Genomic DNA, 21,698 nt, shown 5'->3' with positions numbered 1-21,698 from the left:
TAATGAAGATAGTAATTCCTACTGACTTTCTCTAAAGATCATTGTGAAGCTTGAAGATAACACATGTGGAAGCATTTTGTAAATTACAAGGACCTCAATGCCAGTCTATACCCTGCTTCCAAACACATGCTCTGGACTCCACAGAACTGGTTGTCTCTACCACACCTCAGTAAGATGCAGTGACTTCTGGTTACTCCATGTGAGGCAGGGTCTCCACTAGATACACGGGTGGCCCCCAGGACTCCAGACTCCATGTACCAAATGAGAAACTGGTGATCTGGTCCTACTGCACAGTACAGCTCCTCTGCTAGAATCCTAAACAGGTGGCATTACCAGCCAGTAGCCAGATCCAGGGCAGTGATCCCTAACACTCCTTTACTCTTACTGTCTATATCCTATGGATCACTAAATCCTGGCAGTTCACCTTCTAAACACTTCTTAAATCTACTCACGCCATTTCAACCACCTAGACCGAACTAGCATCATCTCCTACCTGCAGCAAGCCCTTCCTTCCTGCCTCGGGTCTTCATGCATCCCCCTCCTTCTGGAATGCTCCATCTAATTCTTGAAGTCCTGCCTCCTTCTTCAGGCTCACACCTATATTCTGCCTCCTTAAGAAAGCCTCTAGGATCCCTAGGCTAGGTCAGGTCCTATTCAATGATTTCCTTGTATCCTATACCTCTCCTTTATAGTGTCAATTATAATAATTCTTAATTAATATGGAATTATTGGCATAATGTCTGACTTCCCACTTGTCTGGAGTTCCATGAGAGCAGTACTATATTCCCAGCACCCAGAGTCCTGCTGGGCTTATGAGAAGTATCCAAGAATAGTTACTGAACAAATACATACAAGGATTTTTAATAATCAGTAACAGCAAAATAGAGTCACCAACGTTCATTAAAGGCTGAAAAATGTTTGTATCTTTGCAAAGCATCCTGACCATCAGAATGGCTTTTTTGGTACTGTAAACAGCACTTAGGATCCTCACTATCCCAAAAGCTGTTGGTGACCTGGACAGACCCTCATGCTTCTCCGTGCCTCGGTCTTCCCCTCTGCAGAATGGAGCAAGCAATCAGAAAAGTAAGCTGTCCCCGAGGTTACTGGGAAATGATAATGCTGAGTAACACTGTTAACCCTAACACGGTGATGGGCTGGGGGCTAAGCCCACACGTCACAGCACTCCGGGAGGGGCCGAGTTCAGGGGTGACGGCTGGTAGGATTGCACTACAGCATATGGTCACTCACTGCACAGTTAATTAGCAAGTTAATGATCCTACTTGATGTGGTAAAATGCTCTAAAGCAGGTTGTACAGCTGGCCTCAAATGCCATTTAAGTATATTAGGAAATTTGTATTTGCCAGTGAAAACTCTTCACTGGGCAGAAGACAGTTGGTGTTTTGCTTTAAAAATTAGAAATGATTGAATCAACAGTTAGAATATTTACCTACATGCTCCACAATTGGGATTTCATTATCTGGCTGGAAGCCCTCAGTCAGTGAAGCTGAAGGTCTCTATGCCTGAATTACTGAAGGCAAACCAGGCCTTTATCCAATCTTTGAGGAGGGCTCAAGTGAGCTTTTCTGGTTCTCAGTGTCATTAGAAACCCCAAAGCACTTGATGAGTCCTGGGATCTGTTCTCTTAATGGATTGAGCTGAAAAATCCTTATTTGTGAGTGTCAGTTGGTCTTTCGGGTAGGGAGGACTCTTAGAAAGCAGAGAAGGGGAAAGAAGGCTACAGTACAAACCAGGGTTTCTGGGACATTTCAGCTGGGAAGCATGGCACCCAGCATACAGTAGGGAATCAACAATGGGTGACTAAATGAATCAAAGAATGGAGGGGCGCTTGGTATCACTGACTGTCAGAAGGGAAATTAGAGGTAATCTAGGCTGCTTCCGGTATTTGGTCTGGGATGATTCTTCATTTCGCAGGACTGCCGCAGGCTCTCTGCAGGGCACTTAGCACCACTGGGCCCTGACCACTAAAAAAAAAAATGCTCCTACACATTTACAAGCGCCCCCCCGGGGACAGTATCTCCCCAATTTAGAATCACAGAGCCCTTTATATAAAAACTGAGGATTCAGAAGTTTCAAGAGGTAAAGTGATGTACTCCCCGTCACTCAAACTGTTGTATCAGCCGTAGTCCTGTCCTGATATTTTTAAAATCATATTTTAATGAAGATCAGTAACAGGAATTGCTACAGGTGGAGGTCTCACCGGGATTTTTGTAACTAGAGACAAAAAAACTCAAAAAACAAAAAACATTTGGGAGTTGCTGTTAGTAAACAGGCTATTATGTTTTAGCGATTTTTGGCTCCAGTTTTTCCCCTGTGGTCATATAGTATAAAACATACTGACAAAATAAATTTCCAATAATTTTCTGGTAGCTTAACCCCTTAGCAAAGAGGTTGTTAGAGTAATAAAAGAGAGCAGCATTATAATAGATGCCCACGACTGGGGCTGTGAAAGCAGAAAATGAACTGAAAAACCTTCAGGTTCTGTCATTAACTTTTTAAATATATTTACCTTTCTTCGCATACATTTTTATATCCAAAAGGAAGTTATAAAATATCAATACCCCAAAACTAAACAAATGAATATTATTTCATAATTATCTTATACTCTGAAAAATCTCCAAGAACATCAGAAAGAAAAGTTCATTACCTCTTAGATTTACCTGGCATCATTCCCCTCTAAAGATATAAGCTAATTTTAGTCTTCTATATCATTCATCCTAAAGTAACACCTGCCAGTGAGGTCTACGACCCCAGGTTATCTGATTTGATTGATGGAGGTGCTGAGGCACACCATGCTCAAAGACTGGGGCAAAGTCTATGAAATCATCATGATAACACCAGGATATTGATTTGAACTTGGTAGTTTTAAATATTTCCTCAGGATAGATTCTTGGCCTGAAATTACAGAGTTAAATTCTTGATGCATATTGCCATTTTTTCTAGGAAGCTAGTGGCTATTTACTTGTCCACCATTAGCGGGCCAATATGAACTAAGATGAGGGAATTGCTTTGCAAATTAAAAATAGGTATTTCAGGTGAGGAACTCCTACAGAACACCTACTGAATGCTGGCAGAAGACCTCAGACTTCCCAAAAGGCAAGAAACTCCCCACGTACCTGGGTAGGGCGAAAGAAAAAAGAAAAAACAGAGACAGAAGAATAGGCACAGGACCTGCACCAGTAGGAAGGAGCTGTGAAGGAGGAAAGGTTTCCACACACTAGGAAGCCCCTTCACTGGCGGAGATGAGGGGTGGCAGGGTGGAAGCTTCGGAGCCATGGAGGAAAGCGCAGTAACAGGGTGCGGAGGGCAAAGCAGAGAGATTCCCTCACAGAGGATCGGTGCTGACCAGCACTCACCAGCCTGAGAGGCTTGTCTGCTCACCTGCCAGGGCAGGCGGGGGCTGGGAGCTGAGGCTCGGGCTTCGGAGGTCAGACCCCAGGGAGAGGACTGGGGTTGCTGTGTGAACACAGCCTGAAGGGGTTAGTGCACCACAGCTAGACGGGAGGGAGTCCGGGAAAAATTCTGGACCTGCCTAGAGGCAAGAGACCATTGTTTCGGGGTGCATGAGGGGAGGGGATTCAGAGTACCACCTGAACGAGCTCCAGAGACGGGCATGAGTCATGGCTATCAGCGCGGACACCATAGACTGGCATGAAATGCTAAGGCTGCTGCTGCTGCCCCCAAGAAGCCTGTGTGCAAGCACAGGTCACTATCCCCACCTCCCCTCCCAGGAGCGTGTGCAGCCCGCCTCTGCCAGGATTCTGTGAACCAGGGACAACTTCCCTGGGAGAACACATGGCACACCTCAGGCTGTTGCAATGTCATGCTGGCCTCTGCCACTACAGGCTCGCCCCGCATTCCGTACCCCTCCCCGGCCTGAGTGATGCAGAGCCCCCTAATCAGCCACTGCTTTAACTCAGTCCTGTCTGGGCAAAGAACAGTTGCCAGAGGGTGACCTACATGCAGAGGTGGGGTCAAATCCAAAGCTGAATCCCGGGAGCTGTGCGAAAAAAGACGAGAAAGGGAAATCTATCCCAGCAGCCTCAGAAGCAGCGGATTAAATCTCCACAATCAACTTGATATACCCTGCATCTTAGGAATACCTGAATAGACAACGAATCATCCCAAAATTGAGGAAGTGGATTTTGGGAGTAATTGTACACTTGTGGTTGGCTGTATGTGACTGACTAGTTTCTGATTTATATGTTTATCTTAGCTTAGTTTTCGGTGCTTGTTATAATTGGTGGATTGGTTTATTGGTTTGATTGCTCTATTTTTTCTTTTATTAGTTTTTAAAAAAATAATATATTAAAATATTTTTAAAATTTAATAACTTTATTTATTTTTCTTTCCTTCTTTTCTCCCTTTTCTTCTGAGCTGTGCAGCTGACAGGGTCCTGGTGCTCTGGCTGGGTGTCAGGCCTGTGCCTCTGAGGTGGGAGAGCCAAGTTCAGGACATTGGAACAGAAGAGACCTCGTGGCCCCACATAATATCAATTGGCGAGAGCTGTCCTAGAGACCTCCGTCTCAACACTAAGACCCAGCTCCACTAAATGACCAGCAAGCTCCAGTGCTGGACACCCCATGACAAAGAGCTAGCAAGACAGTAAAACAACTCTACCCTTTAGCAGAGAGGCTGCCTAGAATCATACTAAGTTCACAGAGACCCCAAAACACACCACCAGACACGGTCCTGCTCACCAGAAAGACAACATCCAGCCCCATCCACCAGAACACAGGCACCATCCCCTCCACCAGGAAGCCTACACAACCCACTGAAACAACCTTACCCACTGGGGGCAGACACCAAAAACAACGGGAACTGCAACCTGCATCCTGTGAAAAGGAGACCCCAAACATAGTAAGGTAAGCAAAATGAGAAGACAGAGAAATACCCAGCAGATGAAGGAGCAAGGTAAAAATCCATGAGACCAAACAAATGAAGAGGAAATAGGCAGTCTACCTGAAAAAGAATTTAGAGTAATGATTGTAAAGATGATCCAAAATCTTGGAAATAGAATGGGGAAAATATAAGTAATATTTTACAGGGACCTAGAAGAACTAAATAGCAAACCAACAATGTTGAACAACACAATAAATGAAATTAAAAACTCTCTAGAAGGAATCAATAGCAGAATAACAGAGGCAGAAGAACGGATAAGAGACCTGGAAGATAAAATAGTGGAAATAACTACCGCAGAGCAGAATAAAGAAAAAAGAAAGAAAAGAACTGAGCACAGTCTCAGAGACCACTGGGACAACATTAAACGCACCAACATTCCAATTATAGGGGTCTCAGAAGATGAACAGAAAAAGAAAGGGCCTGAGAAAATATTAGAAGAGATTACAGTTGAAAACTTCTGTAATATGGAAAAGGAAATAGTCAGTCAAGTCCAGGAAGCACAGAAAGTACCAAACAGGATAAATCCAAGGAGAAACAGGCCAAGAAACATATTAATCAAACTATCAAAAATTAAATACAAAGAAAAAATAGTAAAAGCAGCAAGGGAAAAGCAACAAATAACATACAAGGGAATCCCCATAAGGTTAACTGCTGATCTTTCCGCAGAAACTCTGGAAGGCAGTACGGAGTGGCAGAACATATTTAAAGTGATGAAAGGGAAAAACCTACAACCAAGATTACTCTACTCAGGCAGGATCTCATTCAGATTTGATGGAGAAATTGAAACCTTTACTGACAAGCAAAAGCTAAGAGAATTCAGCACCACCAAACCAGCTTTACAACAAATGCTAAAGGAACTTCTCTAGGCAGGAAACACAAGAGAAGGAAAAGACCTACAGTAACAAACCCAAAACAATTAAGAAAATGATAATAGGAACATACATATCGATAATTACCTTAAATGTAAATGGATTAATTGCTCTGACCAAAAGACATAGACGGGCTGAATGGATAAAAAACCAAGATCCGTATATATGCTGTCTACAAGACACCCACTTCAGAGCTAGGGACACCTACAGACTGAAAGTGAGGGGATAGAAAAAGATATTCCATGCAAATGGAAAGCAAAAGAAAGCTGGAGTAGCAATTCTCATATCAGACAAGATAGACTTTAAAATAAAGAATATTACAGGAGACAAAGAAGGACACTATAATGATCAAGGGGTCAATCCAAGATGAAGATATAAGAATTGTAAATATTTATGCACCCAACATAGGAGTACCTCAATATAAAAGGCAAATGCTATCAGCCATAAAAGGGGAAATCAACAGTAACATAATGATAGTAGGGGATTTTAACTCCCGACTTTCATCAATGGACAGATCAACCACAATGAAAATAAAGAAGGAAACACAAGCTTTAAATGACACATTAAACTAGATGGACTTAATTGATATTTATAGGACATTCCATCCAAAAACAACAGAATACACTTTCTTTTAAAGTGCTCATGGAACATTCTCCAGGAGAGATCATGTCTTGGGTCACAAATCAAGCCTTGGTAAATTTAAGAATATTGAAATCATATCAGGTATCTTTTCGACCACAACTCTATGAGACTAGATATCAATTACAGGAAAAAAACTGTAAAAAATACTAACACATGGAGGCTAAACAATACATTACCAACTAACCAAGAGATCACTGAAGAAATCAAAGAGGAAATCAAAAAATACCTAGAAACAAATGACAATGAAAACATGATGGCCCCAAACCTATGGGATGCTGCAAAAGCAGCTCTAAGAGGGAGGTTTATAGCAATACAATCCTAACTCAAGAAACAAGAAAATTCTCAAATAAACAACCTAACTTTACACTAAAGCAATTAGAGAAAGAAGAACAAAAAAAAACCCAAAGTTAGCAGAAGGAAAGAAATCATAAAAATCAGATCAGAAATAAATGAAAAAGAAGAAGGAAATGATAGCAAAGATCAATAAAACTATAAGCTGTTTCTTTGAGAAGATAAACAAAATTGATCAACCACTATCCAGACTTATCAAGAAAAAAAGGGAGAAGACTCAAAACAATCGAATTAGAAATGAAAAAGGAGAAGTAACAACTGACACTCAGAAATACAAAAGATCGTGAGAGATTACTACAAACAAGTATATGCCAATAAAATGGACACCCTGGAAGAAATGGAAAAATTCTTAGAAAAGCATAACCTTCCGAGACTGAACCAGGAAAATAGAAAATATGAACAGACCAATCACAAGCACTGAAATTGAAACTGTGATTAAAAATCTTCCAACAAACAAAAGCCCAGGACCAGATGGATTCACAGATGAATTCCACCAAACATTTAGAGAAGAGCTAACACCTATCCTTCTCAAACTCTTCCAAAATACAGCAAAGGAAGGAACACTCCCAAACTCATTTTATGCGGCCACCATCACCCTGATACCAAAACCAGACAAAGATGTCACACAAAAACGAAGACTATAGGCCAGGATCACTGATGAACAGAGATGCAAAAATCATCAACAAAACACTAGCAAACAGAATCCAGCAGCATATTAAAAGGATCATACACCATGATCAAGTGGGGTCTATCCCAGGAATGCAAGGATTCTTCAATATACACAAATCAATCAAGGTGATACACCATACTAACAAACTGAGGGGGAAAAACCATATGATCAACTCAATAGCTGCAGAAAAATCTTTCGAAAAAATTCAACACTCATTTATGATAAAAACTCTCCAGAAAGTAGCATAGAGGGAACTTTCCTCAACATAATAAAGGCCATATATGACAAACCCACAGCCAACATCGTTCTCAATGGTGAAAAACTGAAACCATTACCACTAAGATCAGGAACAAGATAAGGTTGCCCACTCCCACCACTATTATTCAACATAATTTTGGATATTTTAGCCACAGCAATCAGAGACGATAAAGATATAAAAGGAATCCAAATCACAAAAGGAGAAGTAAAACCGTCAGTGTTTGCAGATGACATGATACTATACATAGAGAATCCTAAAGATGCTACCACAAAACTACTAGAGCTAATCACTGAATTTGGTAAAGGAGCAGGACACAAAATTAATGCACAGAAATCTCTTGCATTCCTATACACTAATGATGAAAAATCTTAAAGGGAAATTAAGGAAACACTCCCATTTACCATGGCAACAAAAAGAATAAAATATCTAGGAATAAACCTGCCTAAGGAGACAAAAGACCTTTATGCAGAAAATTATAAGACACTGATGAAAGAAATTAAAGATAATACCAAAAGATGGAGAGATATACCATGTTCTTGGATTGGAAGAATCAATATTGTAAAAATAACTATATTACCCAAAGTAATCTACAGATTCAATGCAATCCCTATCAAACTACCAAAGGCAATTTTTACAGAACTAGAACAAAAAATTCCACAATTTGTATGGAAACACAAAAGACCCCGAATAGCCAAAGCAATCTTGAGAAAGAAAAATGGAGCTGGAGGAATCAGGTTCCCTGACTTCCAAATATACTACAAAGCTTTGGTAATCAAGGCAGTATGGTACTGGAACAAAAACAGAAATACAGATCAATGGAATAGGATAGAAAACCCAGAGATAAACCCACACACATATGGTCATCTTATCTTTGATAAAGGAGGCAAGAATATACAATGGAGAAAAGACAGCCTCTTCAATAAGTGGTGCTGTGAAAACTGGACAGCTACATGTAAAAGAATGAAATCAGAACACTCCCTAATACCATACACAAAAATAAATTCAATATGGATTAAAGACCTAAATGTAAGGCCAGACATTATAAAACTCCTAGAGGGAAACATAGGCAGAACACTCTATGACATCAATTTCAGCAAGATCCTTTTTGACCCACCCCTTAGAGAAATGGAAACAAAAACAAAAATAAACAAATGAGACCTAATGAAACTTAAAAGCTTTTGCACAGCAAAGGAAACCATAAACAAGGAGAAAAGACAACCCTCAGAATGGGAGAAAATATTTACCAATGAAGCAACTGACAAAGGATTAATCTCCAAAATATACAAACAGCTGATGCAGCTCAATATCAGAAAAACAAACAACCCAATCCAAAAATGGGCAGAAGACCTAAATAGACATTTCTCCAGAGAAGATATACATATTGCCAACAAACACATGAAAGGATGCTCAACATCACTAATCATTAAAGAAATGCAAATCAAAACGACAATGAGGTATATCACCTCACACTGGTCAGAATGGCCATCATCATAAAATCTACGAACAATAAATGCTGGAGAGGGTGTGGAGTAAAGGGAACCCTCTTGCACCATTGGTGGGAATGTAAATTGATACAGCCACTATGGAGAACAGTATGGAGGTTCCTTAAAAAACTAAAAATTGAATTACCATATGACCCAGCAGTCTCACTCGTGGGCATATACCATGAGAAAACCATAATTCAAAAAGAGTCATGTACCACAATGTTCATTGCAGCTCTATTTACAATAGTCAGGACATGGAAGCAACCTAAGCGTCCATTGACAGATGAATGGATAAAGAAGACGTGGCACATATATACAATGAAATATTACTCAGCCATTAAAAGAAACGAAATTGAGTTATTTGTAGTGAGGTGGAGGTACTTGGTGTCTGTCATACAGAGTGAGGTAAGTCAGAAAGAGAAAAACAAATACCGTAAGCAAGCACATATATATGCAATCTAAAAAAAAAAAAGGATCTGAAAAACCTATGGGTAGGACAGGAATAAAGATGCAGATGTAGAGAATGGACTTGAGGACATGCAGAGGGGGAAGTGTAAGCTGGGACGAAGTGAGAGAGTGGCATGGACATATATACACTACCAAATGTAAAATAGATAGCTAGTGGGAAGCAGCCGCATAGCACAGGGAGATTGGCTCAGTGCTTTGTGACCACCTAGAGGGCTGGGATAGGGAGGGTGGGAGGGAGATGCAAGAGGGAGGAGATATGGAGATATATGTATATGTATAGCTGAGTCACTTTGTTATACAGCAGCAACTAACACAACAATGTAAAGTAATTATACTCCAATAAAGATGTTAAAAAAAGTAAAATTAAAAGAAATAAAAATAACAATAGGTATTTCAGGAAATGTCCATGGTATTCCCATTTTGTACTTATAGACTTAAAAACTCAACATGTCTTGTCCTTTATCTTCAAATTATTACCCTTAAATACCTTCAGAAAAGCTGAAAATATTTAGCATTATGTTTTCACTCTGATAAAATCTCTAGATTTAGAGGTTGTCCTTTGGGTCTAATTTGCTACATGTACTGTTTTCTTCTTTAATGTTGGATGCTTGTGGTTATGTCTCCTCTCCTGTGGATTCTATCTGGCAGAAAATAATAGCTTGATCCATTTGGAATGGCCATTTTTGTAGGTCAATTATGACAATTTCAATATTGACAATTTCACATAGTTCACCTAAGAGACCCAAGGAACCAAATGGAGATCCAACTCTCACTGTATTAACTTTAGACTTGGATTCCAGAAGCAGTGTTGCCTCCTATCTCCCACTCCAATTTTAACTTAGCCTAAACTTTCTTAGGCAGATACACTGGGGTAAATGGTCCTCAAACCTTGGACCCTGTCTCAGGGATCCTTCCAGTAAGGAACAGTTCTTACCAGTCCATAAAGCAGAGAGAAATGAAACACTCTGAAGACAGCTTGTTTCCTCCTTTTCGTTTACTTTTAAGGCATAACAACCCCACTGAGTGGTAAAGTCCTCTACTGGATACTTAATTAGCTATTTCCCCTTTGGGTTGGAGCAAGAAGGAATGGAGAGAGAGGAAGTTTTCTTCCACTCTCCCAGTGTCAGAAGGGAATGGATGTCTCCTCTGGCCTGGTTGGTATCATGGGGAGAACAAAAAAGTCCCTTGACATTCCTTCCTGCCATAACTTGGTTTGGATGACACGTATCTTCATGTGAAAGTTCATTTCTTCATTGAGAATCTACATATCATAGTATTAGGCATAAATATCTCCGGAAGGAGAAAATCAGAATTTATAAAAATAAAATGTTAATAATGGTTATCTTTGAATGGGTTCACGGAGTCTTCACAACCCCACTCCCCAAAATCTCTGTGGTTTCCAAACTTCCTCTCTTGAGCATATACTACTTTCAAAATATATAAAACAACACCTGTTATGAGAGTGTAAAAAATCTACAAGAGTCAGATCAGTCTTTCTCTAGGGAAGTGAACAGTTTGTAAAAAAAAAAAAAAAAAAAAAAAAAAGTAAAACACAACAAAAAACCTGCTACCCAACTGCTTCCATTCCAGGAGAGCATAATGAGGAGGTGACCTCATCCCTTTCTAATTCTCTGCCCCAAAGAGACTCCTCCGCCAGGCTTCAGCTCCTCATTAATGCTCCCCTCCGGCTATTCACAGGGCTCCGTTCCCCTCACACGGCCCAGCTGTCAGAGGCTAAACCTGAGGCAACCGGTAGGTGATTCCAAGAAAGAGAACATTTCCCCCTCCATCCTTCCTCTGCTTCTAATTGGCAATTCTCCTGTGTTTCTAAAAGTGATATATATTATAAATTCATCTCCCGTTAGTAAAACTGAATCGTTAACAGGGAATGATCTTAAAAAAGACAAACTTCAGTAACACAGAGACAATAAAAGTCCTCTTTTGGCTGACAGTCCATCTGAAGAGAGTGACGTATAATTTAGGAAAGGGACCTTCACACACAATCATGAACCATTTAATTGAGTGGCCTAGACAAGCAGCCATCCCAGAGGCATTTGAAAACCCGACCAGGAGTATAATTTCAGGAGCAGTGTCTTTCATTTGGAACAGACTTTTCTGGTAGACACCCTGACCCCCTCCACCCCTCCAGATGTTTTCTTCTCAGGGCTATTGTATTCATAACACCTAGACCCCCACTAACCCCACACCTTAGGACTTAATGTTTAGGTTTTACTTTCTTAAAATGTTCATATTGGATGAAGCCATGTTTCCATCATGTTGCCCAGGAGATCCGAACTACTAAAATGTGTCATTATGATGACTATATGACAGCCATTTTCCAGAAAATGTCCTATTTTCAGAATTTAGAAAAAGATTTTCACCAGACTATTTTTCTTGTTTCTAGGTAAGGATTTAAATGTGTGAATTTTATATGTTCCCTTGTGCCAGTTCATCAGAACTTCCTAGTTATTAAAGTATGTTCTCTTACTTTTTTGGCTTCAACTCTTAAAGACAAAAAGAAAGAAACAAAGACACTACCATGCACTGAAAATGTGGGACAAGCATCTAGAAATCTAGGTGACCATCAGAAGATACAGGTAATTAGGAAGACACACACTCTCTAGCTCTGCTGCAGGGAAATCTGCTTTGGGCGAGAGCAGAGCTGTCCCAGGGGACAAAGTCCTACTGGGTGAGCATCAGTGGAGCTCTAATCACATGCAAAAACAAGCTCTGATTGTCAGCAAACTAGATTCAAAAAGTAGAAAGCAAGGAATTAACATTTACTGAGTGTCTACCATACATCAGGTGCAATACCTGGTTCTTATTTTTTGCGTTTTACAGATGAGTGCTAAAGATAACAGGGAATTTACTTGAAGTCACATAGAGTCAGAGCCAGGATGTGGTCCCAGGCCTGCCATTCTCCTCACACAAAGTGAGCTTAAGCAGTCAAGGTCCAGGTGCAGTAGAAAGTGTAAGGATCCAGTTATAATAACAGTGGTCTAGGCAGGTTCAGCCTTAACTCAGTCTAGCGGGATTGTGCACTCTCTTTTACATTGAGAGCACTCTTAGAGAGAGGCAGACTCTGAGAGAATTGAAAAAATAATTACTGGTTGTCTGCATTTTTCATATGAAAGAAGGTGAAAGGTATAAGAAAAGTGTGTGAGAATTAGAATTGTTTTTTTTTTAGTGATGGGTCTCTGATACTGTGTAGCTGTCTTGAATGCTTTTGGAGAAGTACTTGCCTTAAGTCATCCCAAGCACTACGAACTTGTATTTCTTATTTATGGAATTCATGAACATAAGAACATTAACAATAACATTAAAGATAGTACATGTTTCAAAGCACATATTGAAGGAAATGAACATTTTCTGATAAAATATTAATTTTACATTAATTTTGCATTACTTGTGATTCCTCCCAACATTAAAACAGCAAGGAGAAACAATTTCAAAAGCTAGAGGAAAACATCTTGTACCTTTTGGGGTCTATCTCTAGGTCTAATTCAACTACTCCAGGTTTTATTAAAAAAAGGTAAAGTCGGATTTTCATCACCTTATACTTGTCTTTTATTTCTTCCGTCAGCAGATGTTTATCGAATGCCTACTGCATGCTGAGCATTGCTACAGGTGCTGAGCATGACCCAAACACTCTACATCTAGGTTCAAGTGGACAGTTGTCAATGAACACACGTCTTTCCTCCAGTTCACAGCCAGTGTCTTCTCCTAAGGACTTGCCTGGCACTGAAGGAGATTCTGCCTTCTGTTCTTTGGGACCCTCCCCTCCTGCTCCCCGAGAGACCTTGCTCCAGCAGCCATCCTGTGTCCCTCCCGGATCTTTGTCCCTCCCTCTTTGCTGGCTGTTTTCCTTCACCATGTAGACATGCCCTGATCTCACCCTGGATGCCCAATTGCTCTGTAGCTATTTATCTTTCCCTCTTCACAGCCAGGCTTCCTGAAAAATTCATCTACAGTCTGATTCTCGTATCTTGGCCCCATTCACTCCTCAAGCTGCATTGATACTGACAATTCCCTTTGCCATGATGACCAAAGCTACATTGCACAGCCACTTTTGACCAAAGCTTTCTGCAGCATTTGGCATTATTAACCAGTGTGTCCTTGCATTCCCTTCTTTTCTGTCTGTCTCTTTTTCCTCCTACCTCTCTGGCACTTCCTTCTGTCTTTTCATGGACTCACTTTGTTCTTTCTGTCCCTCACAGTTCGTGTGTTTGAGGTTCAGTCCTTAGCTCTCCCATTTCCACACTCGACATATGCACCCTTTGGCTGTCATCCAAATCTTACTTCCTTTCCTGCCAAACTTCTTGGGAAGAGTCGCATTCAGCCCTGCTCTCCATCTCTTCAACATCTGTTCACCCCTCAACTCAGTGCAATCCGGGTTCTGTTCTCCAAATACCATCAAAATCGCTCTAAAACACATCCCAGGGCTTCCCTGGTGGCGCAGTGGTTGAGAATCCGCCTGCCGATGCAGGAGACACGGGTTCGTGCCCTGGTCCGGGAAGATCCCACATGCCGCGGAGCAACTAAGCCCGTGAGCCATGGCCGCTAGGCCTGCGCGTCCGGAGCCTGTGCTCCGCAACGGGAGAGGCCACAACAGTGAGAGGCCCGCATACCGCAAACAAACAAACAAACAAACAAACAAACAAACAAAAAAAACACATCCCATTTCTGAACCAAGCAAAGCCATTGCAGTCCTTCCGTTACTCAGCACAGCATCTGACATTCTCTCCTCCCGTTGGCTCTTTCCTGCCAGGTCTGCCTCTGCCTTGCATTTCATCTCTTGCGCTTCTTCACAGACTCCTTTTCTGGGTTCCTGGTCTGAGGGACCCTAGATCTACTCTCATCTCCCAAACGCTGCGCTCTCAGGACTCTGCCACAGTGTCTCTTCTCAACTCTCCACATTTACTCTGGAAGATTTCACCTACTGTTCTGGCTTGAAAAGTCATCTCTGTACTGGTGACTCCCAAACCTGTCTCTCCAATCTGGATTCAGCTCTATATTCCAGAGCCACGCAACCCCCTTCTGATCTGGCGTGGAGGTACTAAAAAATCACCTCACGTAATTCTTCCCTCAGTGAATGGGACCACTAGTAACTTAGTTGCTCAGGTCTGAACCCTGCATGTCTGGCATCTAGGGGTCACTCCTTCCCTCTTGAAACAAATTCTTGACGTGCTTCCAGATTCTCCTCTGACTACATTGGCCCCTTCTCAGACTACTTTCCTCCATTTATACTCTCCACTGATGATTTCATTTGACCATGACTTTCAGCACCTTCTATAGGAAATGACTTCAGATTCATAATTCCAATCCCACCACTCTCCTGAACCAGAGACATATACCCAGCCGCCTTGATTGAGCTCTGCCTGGATGGCTCACAGGAAGCTCAGACCTACACAGCCAGATAGAACCCCTGATTTTCTGCTTCACATCTGCTCTTCTCCAGTTCTCCTCATCTCACCACATGACACAACCCAGCAGCTAAGGCCAATAACTAAGGAATCATTCTTGACTCTTCTTTTTCTCTCAAACTTCCTCAACCACCCCCATTCAAACACTCAGAAAATCTTGATGGTTTTATCCTATAAATGCACCCAGAGCTTCCCTGGTGGCTCAGTGGTTGAGAGTCCGCCTGCCAATGCAGGGGACATGGGTTTGTGCCCCAGTCCGGGAAGATCCCACATGCCGCAGAGCAGCTGGGCCCGTAAGCCGTGGCCGCTGAGCCTGCACGTCCGGAGCCTGTGCTCCGCAACGGGAGAGGCCACAACAGTGAGAGGCCCACATACCACAAAAAAAAAAAAAAAAAAATGTACCCAACCACCCCTAAACACCCCCACATTTGGCACTTGGCTTCAAGTCCCCATCATCCTTCTTTTTTTTTTTTTTTTGGCCACACCACATGACATGTGGGATCTTAGTTCCCCAACCAGGGATTGAACCCATGCCTCCTGCAGTGGAAGCTTGGAGTCCTAACCACTGGACCAGATCTTTTATTTCCCCCCATCAGCTTTCAGCTGTGGCCTCCTGACTGTCTAAGCATGTCCACTCTTCCTCCTATGTAATCAATCCTCCATGAGCGGCCATAGCCACAGTGATCTCAAAATACAAACTAGGTCGCATCAATCCCCTGCTCTGAACATTCTAATGATTTTCCTCAGAACAAAGTCAAACTCCTTTCCTTGACTTACATAGTCTTCTAGCATTTGGCCCCTCCCTCCTTCTCAATGTCATCTCTAACTACTAGTAACTGCATTCACTCTTTCCATTTCTTAAACATGCATTCTCAGGGCTGTCACCCTTGCACTGTTCCCTTTGCTTAGAACTCTCTTCCCCATATCTTTGCATCTCTCACTCCCTTGTGCCCTAGTGGGAGAGACAGAGAATAAAAACCAGTGTCACTTGGAAGGGAGGCTCCATGAGGGCAAGTGTGCTATCTTCTTCATGCTATATGTCTAACACCATGGAAAAGTATATAAAATATAGGCTCAATAAACATTTGCAGAGCACGTGAGTGACTAAAACACAGATTGATCTTTCTTCTTCACCCGCCCATCAAATAAGTCACCAAGTCCTGTCTGTCTAGCCCACTAAATATCTCTAGAATCTCTTCACTTGTCCCATCCTGTCTGTCCCTTCTTCATTAGATCATGTGACTCTTTCTAAATGGCAAATCTCATGGCATTCCTATACTAGCAACCCTCAGGATTAAACCCAAATTCACTAATGTGGCTTATAAGTCCCTTGGTGATCTGTCACCAGCTACCCCTTCATTCTCTTCTTTGACCATGTCCTTCTTCAAACTCCATGCTGAAGGATTTTTAGTTCCTTAATGTGCTATGGTCTTTCTTGGCTCATTTCTTTACACATGCTGTTCCCCTGCCTGGAGTTCTCATGTCCATCTCTCCTTAGCCCACTCAGTCTTATCATTCAGAGCTCAGTTTTGGACAATACTTCCTCCAGGAAGCCCTCTCTGATTTCCTAAGTAGGGATTAGGTGCCCTCCTCAGGGTCTCTCACTGATCTCTGTATTATTGAACTGTACTTACCATGCTAAAACACAATACCTTCCGTAAGGAGAGGACTTTTCCTCTCTTGCACTCAGTGTTACCTCCTGCAACTGGGATGGTGCTTGGTACACACTAGGGATCCTTAAGTATTTTGTTAATTCCTTCCAAAATATTTATGGGGCATCTATCAGATGCCAGCTACTATCCTAGGAAATAAAAAATCTAGGTAATAAAAAAAATTCCCCCCTTATGGGGGTTGTAATCTTGTGTAAGAAGAGACAGACAATGAATATATATAGTATGCCAATGAAAATAAGGACTATGCAGAAAAAGAAAGCAGGGGAGAGGGTAGGGAGTGTTGAATGGGGTAGGAGATTGTGATTTTAAACTGAGTGGTTGGGGAAGAACTCACTGACACCTGAGCAAAGTCCACAGGTGCTTATCTCATTTGCAGACAGCAAATGTTGAAAGAATGAACAAGTTGAATGAATAATTTTGATTTCTCTGAGCCATTTGGGGGAGATTTGTTTTCACTGAGGTAACTGGTACTGTCTAAAGCTGCGATTTGAGATGATTTCAGTCAAGAGGAGCTGAAGCTGAGCGTCCTGTGCAGTTGTTAGTTCCTGTAATCATTCTCTGGCCCAGATGGTGTCACAACTCCTAATCTGATCACAGAGCCACTAACTTGATGGCCCCAGAAAATGCACAGGCACACTCTGTCTCCAGGTACAAGGGCTTTTGAATTGGAAATGGTCCCAACTCAGAAGATAGAAACAAGAGGGAGGACATAAAGAAGAGGGACAAAAATGACTCATGCTTTTTTCTCATATGTTGGCTTTTTTTTAATGAACTCTCATTGTCTCAGTCTTAAAAAGTCTCACAACTTTCAGACTGTACTCTTCAGTCTGAAAGCAGCTCACACGCTTTCATTGACTAATGATTTATAAACAAACACATCCCTTCAAATGCATTGCCAAGGGAAGCAGGCTATGCATGTTTTTTCTTTAAGTGCAAGGTCACCATCTCACTTTAACCATTTATTACAGGTAAATTTTGTACAGTGATTGAGTCAAAATGAGCATTTCTCTAAAAGCAACCAGTAACAGCATGGAAATGTTTTCACATGCATCTATCCATGGCAGATAGCACCAAAGTGCTCTTCCAAGGATCCCAACTAGGTGGCATTGAAAGCATCCTTTTCTCAGAGAATGAAAACACCAACACAGATGGGAAAAAGAAACCTGCTCTTGCATCCATGCTTCTGGTTCTTTTGAGAGAAAGCCCTCCAAAGGTCAGTAACTTCAAATCCACTTGGGAGTGGGAGTGGGGGCGAGAATTAAATATTGTCTCCAATGGTATTTCTTTCTTATTGTTGCTGTAACAAATGACCACAAACTTAGTGGCTTAAAACAACACAAATTCATTATCTTACAGTTTTGGAGGTCAGAAAACTTAAAATGAAGGTAATGCCTGCCCTGTGTTCCCTCTGGAGGGAAGGGAAGAATTCCTCTCCTTGATTTATTCGGCCTCTAGGGGCTGCCTGCATTCCTTGGTTTCTGGCTCCTTCCTCCAACTCTGACACTTACCCTGCTTTTCAAAGGACTTTTGTGATTACACTGGGGCACCCAGATAACCTATAGTAATCATATCATTTCATTTCATAATTAATCACATCTGTAGAGTCCCTTTTGCCTTAATAGAATATGACAGAGGCAGAAGAATGGATAAGTGACCTGGAAGATAAAATAGTGGAAATAACTACTGCAGAGCAGCATAAAGAAAAAAGAATGAAAAGAATTGAGGACAGGGCTTCCCTGGTGGCGCAGTGGTTGAGAATCTGCCTGCCGATGCAGGGGTCACGGGTTCGTGCCCTGGTCCGGGAAGATCCCACATGCCGCGGAGCAACTAAGCCCGTGAGCCATGGCCGCTGGGCCTGCGCGTCCGGAGCCTGTGCTCCGCAACGGGAGAGGCCACAGCAGTGAGAGGCCCGCGTATCGCAAAAAAAAAAAAAAAAAGAATTGAGGACGGTCTCAGAGACCTCTGGGACAACATTAAATGCACCAACATTTGAATTATAGGGGTCCCAGAAGAAGAAGAGAAAAAGAAAGGGACTGAGAAAATATTTGAAGAAATTATCGTTGAAAACTTACCGAATATGGGAAAGGAAATAAATAATCAAATCCAGGAAGCACAGAGAGTCCCTTATAGGAAAAATCCAAGGAGAAACAGGCCAAGACACATATTAATTAAACTATCAAAAATTAAATACAAAGAAAACATATTAAAAGCAGCAAGGGAAAAACAACAAGTAACACATAAGGGAATCCCCATAAGGTTAACAGCTGATCTTTCAGCAGAAACTCTGCAAGCCAGAAGGGAGTGGCAGAACATATTCAAAGTGATGAAGGAGAAAAACCTACAACCAAGATAACTCTGCCCAGCAAGGATCTCATTCAGATGTGACAGAGAAATTAAAAGTTTCACAGACAAGCAAAAACTAAGAGAATTCAGTACTACCAAACCAGATTTAAAACAAATGCTAAAGGAACTCCTCTAGGCAGGAAACACAAGAGGAGGAAAAGACCTAGAATAATAAACCCAAAACAATTAAGAAAATGGTAATAGGAACATACATATTGATAATTACCTTAAATGTAAATGGATTAAATGCTCCAACCAAAAGACATAGACTGGCTGAATGGATACTAAAATAAGACCTGTATATATGCTGTCTACAAGAGACTCACTTCAGACTTAGGGACACATACAGACTGAAAGGGAGGGGATGGAAAAAGATATTGCATGCAAATGGAAATCAAACGAAAGCTGGAGTAGCAATTCTCATATCAGACAAAACAGACCTTAAAACAAAGACTATTACAAGAGACAAAGAAGGACACTACATAAAGCTCAAGGGATCAATCCAAGAAGAAGATATAACAATTGTAAATATTTATGCACCCAACATAGGAGCACCTCAATACATAAGACAAATACTAACAGCCATAAAAGTGGAAATCAACAGTAACACAATCATAGTAGGGGACTTTAACACCCCACTTTCACCAATGGACAGATCATCCAAAAGGAAAATAAATAAGGAAACACAAGCTTTAAATGACACATTAAACAAGATGGACTTAATTGATATTTATAGGACATTCCATCCTAAAACAACAGAATACACATTCTTCTCAAGTGCTCATGGAACATTCTCCAGGAGAGATCATATCTTGGGTCACAAATCAAGTCTTGGTAAATTTAAGAAAATTGAAATCATATTAACTATCTTTTCTGACCATAATACTCTGAGACTAGATATCAATTACAGGAAAAATCTGTAAGAAATACAAACACATGTAGACTAAACAACACACTACTTAATAACCAAGAGGTCACTAAAGAAATCAAAGAGGAAATCAAAAAATACCTAGAGACAAATGACAATGAAAACACAATGACCCAAAACCTATCGATGCAGCAAAAGCAATTCTAACAGGGAAGTTTATAGCTATACAAGCCTACCTTAAGAAACAAGAAACATCTCAAATAAAACATCTAACCTTACACCTAAAGCAATTAGAGAAAGAGGAACACAAAAAACTCAGTTAGCAGAAGGAAAGAAATCATAAAGATCAGAGCAGAGATAAATGAAATAGAAACAAAGAAAACAATAGCAAAGATCAATAAAACTAAAAGCTGGTTCTTTGAGAAGATAAACCAAATCGATAAACCATTAGCCAGAATATCAAGAAAAAAAGGGAGAAGACTCAAATCAATAGAATTAGAAATGAAAATGAGGAAGTAACAACTGACACTGCAGAAATACAAAGGATCATGAGAGATTACTACAAGCAACTCTATGCCAATAAAATGGACAACTTGGAAGAAACGGACAAATTTTTAGAAATGCACAACCTGCCGAGACTGAACCAGGAAGAAATAGAAAATATGAACAGACCAATCACAAGCAATGAAATTGAAACTGTGATTTAAAATCTTCCAACAAATAAAAGCCCAGGACGAGATGGCTTCACAGGCGAATTCTATCAAACATTTAGAGAAGAGCTAACACCTATCCTTCTCAAACTCTTCCAAAAATAGCAGAAGGAGGAACACTCCCAAACCCATTCTATCAGGCCACCATCACCCTGATACCAAAACCAGACAAAGATAATACAAAAAAAGAAAATTACAGACCAATAGCACTGATGAATATAGATGCAAAAATCCTCAACAAAATATTAGCAAACAGAATCCAGCAGCACATTAAAAAGATCATACACCATGATGAAGTGGGATTTATCCCAGGGATGCAAGGATTCTTCAATATATGCAAATCAATCAATGTGACACACCATATTAACAAACTGAAGGAGAAAATCCATATGATCACCTCAATAGATGCAGAGAAAGCTTTTGACAAAATTCAACACCAATTTATGATAAAAACCGTGCAGAAAGTAGACATAGAGGGAACTTTCCTCAACATAATAAAGGCCATATATGACAAACCCACAGCCAGCATTGTTCTCAATGGTGAAAAACTGAAACCATTTCCACTAAGAACAGGAAGAAGACAAGGTTGCCCAATCTCACGACTATTATTCAACATAGTTTTGGAAGTTTTAGCCACAGCAATCAGAGAAGAAAAAGAAATAAAAGGAATCCAAATAGGAAAAGAAGAAGTAAAGCTGTCACTGTTTGCAGATGACATGATACTATACATAAAAAATCCTAAAGATGCTACCCAAACTACTACTAGAGCTAATCAATGAATGTGGTAAAGTAGCAGAATACAAAATTAATGCACAGAAATCTCTTGCATTCCTATACACTAATGATGAAAAATCTGAAAGTGAAATTAAGAAAACACTCCCATTTACCATGGCAATAAAAAGAATAAAATATCTAGGAATAAACCTACCTAAGGAGACAGAAGACCTGTGTACAGAAAATTGTAAGACACTGATGAAAGAAATTAAAGATGATACAAATAGATGGAGAGATATACCAA

General features: G+C 40.8%; 1 protein-coding gene across 1 annotated transcript in view; it reads right to left on the bottom strand.

Annotated features, from left to right (window-relative positions):
- Positions 1-21,698, bottom strand: part of SLC35F1 (solute carrier family 35 member F1) — a 434,637-nt gene that overhangs the window by 73,227 nt on the left and 339,712 nt on the right. The gene's annotated exons all lie outside the window — the stretch shown is intronic.

The sequence above is a fragment of the Kogia breviceps genome, chromosome 13, assembly GCF_026419965.1.
Source record: "Kogia breviceps isolate mKogBre1 chromosome 13, mKogBre1 haplotype 1, whole genome shotgun sequence".
Classification (NCBI taxonomy): Eukaryota; Metazoa; Chordata; class Mammalia; order Artiodactyla; family Physeteridae; genus Kogia; species Kogia breviceps.
This window is presented reverse-complemented; position numbering and strand designations above follow the sequence as displayed.